This window comes from Cibotium barometz, chromosome 5, assembly GCF_041138505.1.
Source record: "Cibotium barometz isolate CiBa-2024 chromosome 5, ASM4113850v1, whole genome shotgun sequence".
Lineage (NCBI taxonomy): Eukaryota > Viridiplantae > Streptophyta > Polypodiopsida > Cyatheales > Cibotiaceae > Cibotium > Cibotium barometz.
In genome coordinates this window covers 3,026,455-3,036,588 of record NC_141050.1, presented here as the reverse complement: position 1 = coordinate 3,036,588, position 10,134 = coordinate 3,026,455, and the positions used below count along the sequence as shown (strand labels likewise).

At 40.2% G+C, this 10,134-nt stretch overlaps 1 pseudogene across 1 annotated transcript; it reads left to right on the top strand.

Annotated features, from left to right (window-relative positions):
- Positions 1–3,717: 3,717 nt before the first annotated feature.
- LOC147637963 (uncharacterized) lies at positions 3,718–6,672 on the top strand (annotated as a pseudogene). The gene is made up of 2 exons (XR_015265657.1): positions 3,718–3,964; positions 4,532–6,672. The product of XR_015265657.1 is annotated as an uncharacterized LOC147637963 (transcript).
- The last annotated feature ends 3,462 nt before the right edge of the window (positions 6,673–10,134 follow it).

Sequence of the window (10,134 nt, the reverse complement as noted above, 5' to 3'; positions counted from 1 at the left end):
GATGGTCTTCATACACGACCTTTTTGAGATGCATAGGCCATGATGTAACAAGTGACGGTCCACAAATCAAACAAGCATTATGACCGGATGTTGTTATTCCTGATTATGTACGATGTATAAATAAAATATATTTAGAGCCAACTCATATTTGATAATTCAAATCATAGGAAGGTGATTGAGAATAGAAAACATACAAGAGAACTCTCCATATCCCATCAAGTCATGCATTGCCCACATTAAAAATTGCCTTCTTCTCCATGCTACATTGTGTAAGTGGTTGGGACACATCGTGCACTTGGATGCGTTGTTGTAGTGTCTCAAGCTCCTCGATCAAAGATTTAAGGTACACATCCATGTTCTTGACCTTGTTCTTTTCTAGGCACGAGAAGAGCTAGCATCACATGACCCTTCTTTATTCACCTCCAAGGAGGGAGATTATAGTTTAATAATACCATTGGCCATGTGGTCCATGATGTTGATTTGAGACCAGATGGATTGAATCCATCCATACCCAATCCAAGTCGTGAGTGACATGGCTTGTCCTTAAATTCTAACCACTTATCTTCTATGTGTTGCCATGCCCGTAGGGACCCTCATGGTGTTGATTTGAGACTAGATGGATTGAATCCATCCATACCCAATCCAAGTCGTAAGTGACATGGCTTGTCCTTAAATTCTAACCACTTCTCTTCTATGTGTTGCCATGCCGGTGAATCCGTAGGGACCCTCATGGTGCCATTGGTGGAACGATTTTGTGCATGCCATGTCATGAGTTTAGCAATAGACTTGCACCGAAACATGTGTTAAATATGGGGCATGATAATAAAATGCCTCAACATCTTTTAAGGAATCATCGTACCTTACTTGCAAATCACCTCGATAACGAGACTCTCCACATTTTGGACATTGAGTTGCATCTTTATGAGCACCGTGAAAGAGCACACAAGCATTGACATATGCATGTATATTTTCGGTCGTTCAATACTCTCATGGCATGTGCCTTTGTGCTTGGTATCTTGTTATCGGAAGGAAGCATCTTCTTCATGAGCTTGTAAAGGGTTTGAGAGAATTTCAAATATTACTTATAGGATATGGTATGTTAAAATTGTAAATTGCTAACAACAAACCCTAAGGATTCAAAGAGGCTTTTAACACTAGAATTGCTCCAACCATACATGGTTTACAAGTTTAGTAACTCCAAGGTCGCACAAAGTGTGGAGTATACACACCCCTCGTATAATGGAGTCTAAGTGGCTCGTCACCTCATCAAGTGTGGTTTCGGGCTTCTCCTCTCCTTCTTTCTCAAAAAAGTCATCCATCATCTCATCCATGCTCAGACCTTCATTGACTTCATTTGCCATTGATGGAGACATTTCTTCCTCATGTCGAGCATGCAGGCTCACCCCAATTGAGGTATCTAAAGCCTTCACAATTTGCCCACTAAACATGGAATAATGAGGCATAGACTCCATCATTCTATGACACATCTCCTGCTCATCCTCATCCTTAAAAACATGGACTACCTTATGAATACCTTATGACTACCTTCTCATCTTCTCTCTTCACAAGCTCTTCCTCACCTTCACAAGGAAACCCCCTTCTCACCTTCACAAGTCCTTCCCATAAGCAAACTCTTCACCTATGTACCATATCCTTATTTCTTTGTTTTGTTTAATCTTTTATTTTTTGAAAGTGCACTAATTGCTAGGGTTTGACACTTACCTCAAATAAATTTCTTATTCTCTTGTATGCTTGTATGCCCCCTTGTATACTTGTATGCTCTCTTGTATACTTATTCTCTTGTATGCTTGTATGCTCTCTTATATACTTAACTTGTATTAGTAGTTATTTATAGATAAAGACTTTACTTATCTTTTTCTTTTTGTGGCTAGGTCAAGGCATGAGTTGGCTAGGTTAAGGCAATCTTCTCCAAAGAAGATCAACCACGTACAAGCTTCTAAAAAGCATAAGAGGTAGGCCCCTTGAATCTTTGTTATTTTTGCATCTTCAAGTGCTGGGGATTATTTCTTGAGTTTTCTTTGCCTCTAGTACTTATTCATGCATTAATCATAAAGCATTAAACTTATTGCATTATGCATTCCTGCATTAAGCTGATGTATTTATGCATTACGCATTCATGCATTAAGCTTAATTCATAATGTAGTAAGATTATGCTTCATGCAATATTGCATAAGCTTTATGCAATCATGCATTAAGCTTATGTATGATTCATTAAGGTTAACATATAATGCATTCATAAGCTTAATGCAATAATGCATTAAGCATAAGATTAATACATAATACATTCATAAGCTTATGCGTTCATGCATTAAGCTTATGTATTATTACATAAGCCATTAGTGAAAATCGAAACTCATTTTGGGGCCTTTTGGCTAGAAAGAAAATTCCTTCTCCTCCAATGAGAGAAAGACCAACGTAACATTAGAACAGAAGAACCCCCATCTAAAGTAAAAGATACAAAGGAGGCCTTCAAATCTGCCAGTAGAGAGGAGGACATCAAAATGGAATGTCTAACTACAGATACTTCTGGTAACTACAGATACTTCTGGTGAAGCCCAAAACACAGAAGATTAGTCCATGGACAAGTGGAAGAGCAAGCTGAAGTCAACAAACCAAATTAGTAGTACAATGCAATTGTATATTTTGAAGATGAAAGAATGTCATCCTTATTACTCTTGTACATAAAAAGATTGAATTTTACAACTTACATGTATTTAGTTAACCATAGAAGATATGAAGAATGTCATTTAATATAATCTTTGTATAGTTCTCTCTCTTCTTTGTAATACCTATTGTCATGTTAATATAATATATATAATATTAAAAGATATATGTGTGTGTGTGGGGAATTCAATGCAAGGAATCCAAGGGTTTGAATAATAATAATAGGAGAGCAAGATTTAAACTCATAAAATCCAAGTTGACATAATATTAAAAAAAATTCCAAGCCATAGAATTGTGCAACAACAACAACACAACCAATGCAAGCCTTGCAAGGATTTGAATTTTGAATATTGAACTTATTGAAGGCCTAATAGTTTATTATTATGTATTAATAATAATAACCATAGAAATTGATAGAAACGGGCATGTATTTTAATTGCCCTTCCATTGACGTTTTGGCTATTTTTTAACAAATTTTTTTGAAGAGGGGCATCTTTACATTTAGCTTTTCAAATGAAATTTTCCGTATTAACTTGGCTTTCATGTGATGGGTTAGAGGGCGCAGATGGCCGTCAAATCCGGTCACTGAACTGTGCTGGTTCTAAGTACTACACCATCATGCATGCCATATTGAAAAGTCGTGTGTGCACTGTGGACGACAGCTCCTTTACAGGACTGCTAGCTCCATTACAGGCTTTAACAACGCAGACGACACAGGCCTGGAAAACGTTCGTATTGAGGGAAACTCCTCACGCGGAAAGCTAAGAAGATAAGGGTGCGCGCAGCGCAGCAGTGTTCGAACTTCGAAAAGTTATCGGTTACGACAGAAGCTGGCTATTGTACACATGTGACATGGTACTTAATGGGTAAAGACACAAGCCTCGCGTGGCACATGTAATTAACGGGTAAGACACACATTTTATTTATTTATTTATTTTTTGCTTTTAAGGGGCGGACAGCCTCACCACCCAGCAGTGTCGCTTCTTGTTCTCTCGCTTCATTTCGTGCCAGCATCCACTGGAGAATGGTTTAAACCCACCACCCCCTGTCCTCCTTCTTCTAATTGTTGATATGGCCTGCGCTTCGCTCGCAAGAATCTTTTTTTTTGGGTGTTATGACTGATCGCTCATCCTATCGAATCTATTCATTCATTTGTGAGTTTAAGCCTTTTTGCTGCTATTGGTGGTCTTCTACATGCATGCCTGTCTCGGAATAACTAGAACCAGGCCTCACTAATCCTCTTTCAGATATATGACGCCGTATTTCTTCTTTTTTTCATGTACTCACTTTGCTCTGTCTACTAGTAGCTCGCGTTAGATAAGGATAAGCAGCCAATGTTTTAGATAAATTATCTGCAGCTCTTCTCTTCTCTATCAGTTGTTTGCTAAGAGTTCATGCACTGGGCCTTCATCTTTATTTTTCGAAGCCGCCCATTGATAAGCAAGTCGTTGAGGTTATTTTCCTTTTTAAAGGCCGTGATTAGGACTAATGTAGCAGTTTACCACGGTCTGATTCAGTTATGGTGCAAGCTTCTCGATAAGAACTACAGCCTGCTGCCATTTAGGAGGAGAGAGAGAGAGAGAGAGAGAGACAGAGAGAGCTGGCATTGGTCGTCTGCTGCCATTTAATTAAATAGGAGGGAGTGTGTGTGTGTGTGTAAGCTGACATTATTGGCCGGCGTCGTTACGTGAGTGGGTCGGGTCAGAGTTTCACCTCGAAGTAAATGACATTATTGGCGGCAGGAAACTTATAGGTACAATTGTTTTGCTAAATAACGGCTAAGAAAATCACTGAAATAATAATTCGGCTGCTTTCTTCTTCTTCTTCTTCTTCTTCTTCTGGGCAGGAAGGAGCACTGCACGGCCGGCGCGCATCATTATAATTTGGCGGGAGAGAGAAGAAAGTCATGGTGAAGAAGTCGGATATATATCTCCATGACGATGTTTATCCCAAGAGGCTATTGGATGTGAAGGCCACAGTGGAGAGCAAGACTGGGTTCTGCTTCGTGGTCCCTACCAACTGGGACTTCCATATCGTCTCACACACGTGGACAGATGCCATCAGAGCATTGGTCAAAGACTGCAAGGCTATCCTCGCAGCCAATGGGTGGACAAAAGAAGCAGACCCACAAGGCCTAATCTATGCCCAAACCATCGGCAAATCCCAATTTAGTGACAAATCCTACTACCCGGATGTTATAAACTACCTCTCTATTCTCCAATCCGATGGGGTGGAAAGGGTGTGGTTAGATGCGGTATGCATTAATCAGTATGATGCTGATGAGATGGCCCTAGAGATGCATCTAATGGGGGGTTATTACAGTCTAAGCAGGGCTTGCTATGTGGCACCACATGGGATTGGATCCACCAATGGCTTCAAAGTGCTGGAGTCCGATCAGAAGCTCCCACGTTGGTTCTCAAGAGTGTGGACCCTGCAAGAGTATATGTTGCCAGAAAAGTTGTATTTTCTGGTAGAGAAATTTGAGGATCGCATTATACAGTTTATTGAGAAGGAACCCAGCTCACACCCAGAGGATAAAGCCTGGATTGACTGGGATAGCAATGATGATCTCAGTTGTTATGGATTTGCTCAAGGAGGTGGTGATTATTCTAGAAGAAGAGCTGGTGGGTCTTCCTCTTCTGATCTCTACTTTTTGGGCGCCAAAGCTTACTTTGAGATGATGGGCACCCTCCTGGGTGTCCGTGTGCACGGCCTTTCAGACCTGCCGCCCAAGCTTTTTGAGGATTTTTATGAAGCTTTCGGTGAGCTTGCAGAGGAGTTTACATGGAAACCCTGGTTAAACAAATCAGGGTTAGATATGCCACGGATGAGGATGACAGAGTGCTGGGGATTCTGGGTCTCATTGGCTTCAAAGGTGACTATGAACTGAAAACGAATCGGACACTCGATATCCAACTGGTGGGATTGGCCAAGCTCTTGTTTAAGCAAAAGCATGTAACAGACCTTCTCCTTAATTTCTGTGCAGCGGAGTATGAAGGCTATGAGGTAGCAGGCATATCCTGGGCTCCTGACCTTAGAGCTGATCCGGACACTAGCAGAGCCGAGTTTAGAAGGTACTATTCTGATAACTATGTGATGGTTGGTGACCAATGTGCAAGAGGATGGCAGCCTTGTCATGAAAGCGCAGATTGCCAAGGGCAAATTAATCAAAACAACTGATGATGACCAAAGCTACCAGCTGAAAGTGGGCCTTATCTCAATTAACCTAAGGCATGACACTGATTTGGATGACAATTTACCTATCCATACACATTACGCTGAAAGTGACCATCGTGGATGGCTGGGTGGGGTGATGATAGCTGCACCGGGAATCCACAAGCTTAAAGGCGGCTCCTCTTCACACCAGGCCAGCTTCACAGTCTGTGACATTACTCTGGTGTTTTTGGGCCATGATAAGGATCCACGTAAGCACGGGGCCACGTGTGTGCTCATGGCATGCATTCCTATTGGGAACCAAAAGCAGCTTCTTCACAAAATTGGCACAATCCATCCGCACCCAAGCCTCACTGCACGTGCCAGAAAGCTCTTTGTGTCTGAGGCTACTCACGTTGTCATTGGTGGTGTGGGGGCTGACCTCACTCCTTACTTGGACAAGGAGTGCCAAGCTATCCTCAAAAGCTTGGCGGCCACCACCAGCACCAGCACCACCACCAGCACCACCAACAACTACTGACGGTAATTTATTATTATTATTATTTTGGCTTGCAAAGACTCCCTCCCTCCCTCCCTCCCTCCCACCCACCCACCCACCCACCCACCATCTAGAAGAAGATGAGCAGCCAGTCCTTACGAAGCATATGTGCCTACTACTAGTCTCTCGATCCAATTAGTAATTAGTAGTGTAGAAGTAGTATTGCTAGCATATCTCCACTAAAGTTCGGAAAAGGTGACCGTGGGATGATGGATGTAGCTGGTTGATATTTCTTTTCTAATTCCAAGCTTTGTAATAAAATGTTTCCGAACAAACTAAAGAGAGTGCCAATATGCTCAATACTACATTATCCAGGGGATTCAATTTTGATTTAGTTTTAAGAGTGGAAATCGATACATAATTAGCACACGAATTCCCTTGAGACCTTTAGAACGAAGATAGAGCCCAATGTAGAGCCCAATGCCTCATCGAAAATGGGTGCACGCGATAGCGGATTTGCTATATAAGAAATTCACAAAGGTGTGGCCGTAAGAATGAGTCTCTAACCATTCCTGAATAGAAACATTCAAGGATTATCGATGGACATTTTTGCAAGAGGGCTTCAATATTGGTGGCCAACATTTTTTTTTTTTGGAGGTGGAAAAATGGGGGGGGGGGGTATTGTCGTTCGCAATGACAAGGACCGTTAGCTGGAAACGCGGTCAACTAACGGGCACATTTTGTTACGCTCACCACTTAGCCTTGCTTCTAAAGGAGCCCAAGCACATTGTATCATAATAGCTACTACGGACTATTGTATCATGAAAGGACTAAAGCAAGAGGAATGGAAAAAGCTTATACCGAGAATGTAATCACTTCTTCCAAGAATGGCACTTCAACTGAACGAAAGAGAGATCAAATTAATTCGTGAATTACCACCACAATGAAGGAGTGCAAAGGTTTATCGGAACATGTGTGTTACTACCATAGATTCATTATTTCAATTCTTCATCCTTATTTGTAGACACATTGTATTGATTATTAGTTCTCTTTGAACAGATTGAAGAATGCTAAGAAGCATATGAGAATCTCAAGATTGTATTAGTGGATTGATCCTAATGTATAGTAACCAAGATGGAACAAAATCTTTTGTGTCCGCATTAATACTTTACCTTTTGCTCTATCAGTAGGCGTACTTGCACAACACCTAGGGATTCAATTAGCCTTGCTTCTAAAGGAGTACCTCGTGGTGCATCCGTGGTAGTAGTTGATCATTCACTCTTTCTCGTTCTTCTCTGGATTCAATCCGACTGAGGAAGTCGGCCACAACATGCTCATTGTCTCGAGTATGGTGGATGGTGAAATTGAATTATTGGAGGAGAGCAACATCCATCTAGCTAATTGCCATGTCAAGTTTGGCTTGCTGCTCATATACAATAAGGTATGATGATCAACATGAAATTCAAAGATATTCCCAAGTAAGTAGTGCATGTACTTATTCGCTAAGTAGCAAAAAGGAGAAAAATAGAGGCTAATCTTCACCAATTGGCTATTTTTTAGGGTTTTTATTTTTGCAAAACAATTCGCTTGGCATCTTAAAACGTTCGCCCAAATTTTGGCCATTTTGAAGGGTTTTAGAAAATATTCGCCCAATTTTGGACATTTTAGGGCATGTTTTAAAAACATTCGCCCCATTTTCTATAATTTTAGATTTATATAGGAGGACTAATTGGCAACCCACCTACACTTATATATTCATCGAGGCATGCACGTAAACTACTTTTTCCATATTGTAGCTACTATTTCAGTACCATGAACTAATTTTTAAGTACTTCAAACAATCTTATTAGGACCATAATCTTCTAATCATATATGTATATCATTTGTGAACAGAACATAGCCTAATTTCATATCTTTGAAAACTACCTGCTGCAAAGTAGTAAACTCATCTTTTCAAGTACTATAATCTACATGTAAACCACCTATATTCAGATTATAGCAAACTACCTATCAAGTTGTAAGCTCACATTTTCCAATACTGTAAACTACTTCTAAAGTACTGTAAACTACTTGAGAACCACCAGTACTGTAAAGTAGTAAGAATATATTTTCAAGTAATAAAAACTACTTGAGAACCACCTGTAAAATATTTGGTACCATAGACTACTTTTGAAGTACAAAAAACTACTTATAGAGAAATACTCCACTACATTTCATATTATTGCAAACTACCTATAAAGTAGTAAGCACAAATTTGCAATAACTTAAAACTACCTGTAAAGTAAGCTCATATTTTCAAGCACTTAAAACTACTCGAGAAGTACTGTAGACTACATTTCAAGTATTGTAAACTACTTGTATATTCAATCTAAAATGAGTTTACAATTATGGGAGAGTGTTTACAGATGTCATTACAAAATGAGTTTACAAAAACTCAAGATCCAAAAAGTGCTTACAAATATCCAAGGTTTCAATAAGATTGTCATAATACGAGCACATACGAAAATTAGTTCTATTACAAATTTTTTTGCTCCTGCATAGATCAAAGTGCTACCTAACGGGACGACCTTCCTTGCTTCATGTATGCAGCATAAGACAAGATGACCCCACCTTGTCTCAATTTCTTGTTAACAAATCTATCTGAATCATCTTGCACGGGACCCTCCCAACATTCTGCAAATGGTATGTGATCAATAGCCTGAAGCCATTTGTTGAGAAACCATTTTCCAAGCTCATTTACCATGCAATGATGCTTATGCTCTCGTAGCAAAATCCGGTATATATCTGGCCTATTCACCTTACACTTATAGTAGTTGTCATCAATCAAGAGTGTGTTCCTCTCGTTGTATCTTGGGAACCTTTTCCAAGAATTGTAAAGGTTCTTGCCGGTTTGCTCGAATAAAAAATGAAATCTACAACATCACATAGCTCTTGACCAATCAAGGCACACAGCCACTTTGAAGCACAAGGGAAACAAAGCTCCACCCTTTTTGAACGTTTCGGAGGAGGGTAGAACTTCAAATATAAACGCTTGCAAATCTGCATCCCATCAGCAAGGGCTCCACATCTTTGCGCACAAAGTGGATCACCTCATCTCTTGATGCCTTTACTTGTATGTAATCATTAGCATCCAGATTTGGAGGTTCCTCTTTCTTCAAATGGCATGTCTCCAAAACGAACCCCTTTTGCAAGTCAACAACCAACACGACTCGATCTAGATCCTCTATATCTATGAACTTTGACGGAGTCTGATACTGTGCGACGGCACTCTGTCAATCTCAATCTCCTCAACCGTCTATATTGCCACATGAGCCTTTAGGACCTCTAATAAACAAAATGATTATTAACACATTAACCTAAATTCATCAAAACTTTACGCAAGGAGACTCAACGCATTAAAAGAGGCTAGATGAAAAGGAGTTTCAAAAAAGGATGCATTTCATTAAAATAGGGGCAGCCAATACAAATAGTGGCAACAATGCTTATAGATGCGTATTAAATACAAGAGGCCAAAAATTGGTAGGTGCCAGTGATACAAACATGTGCATATAGCAAGTACTTTACAACTTCTTGCATGCCCGAGGCTAGCTTTGTAAGTGCGAAGGGGGGTCAATGGGATTGGGTCCAATATTTTACATATAGCAAGTACTTTACAACTTCTTGCATGCCCGGGCTAGCTTTGTAAGTGCGAAGGGGGGTCAATGGGATTGGGTCCAATACTTTTATTGCTTTGGTTGTGGTTGCTCTAACACCGCCGCAAGGGATAATTCAATGTCTTCATCACCATATCGACTGGT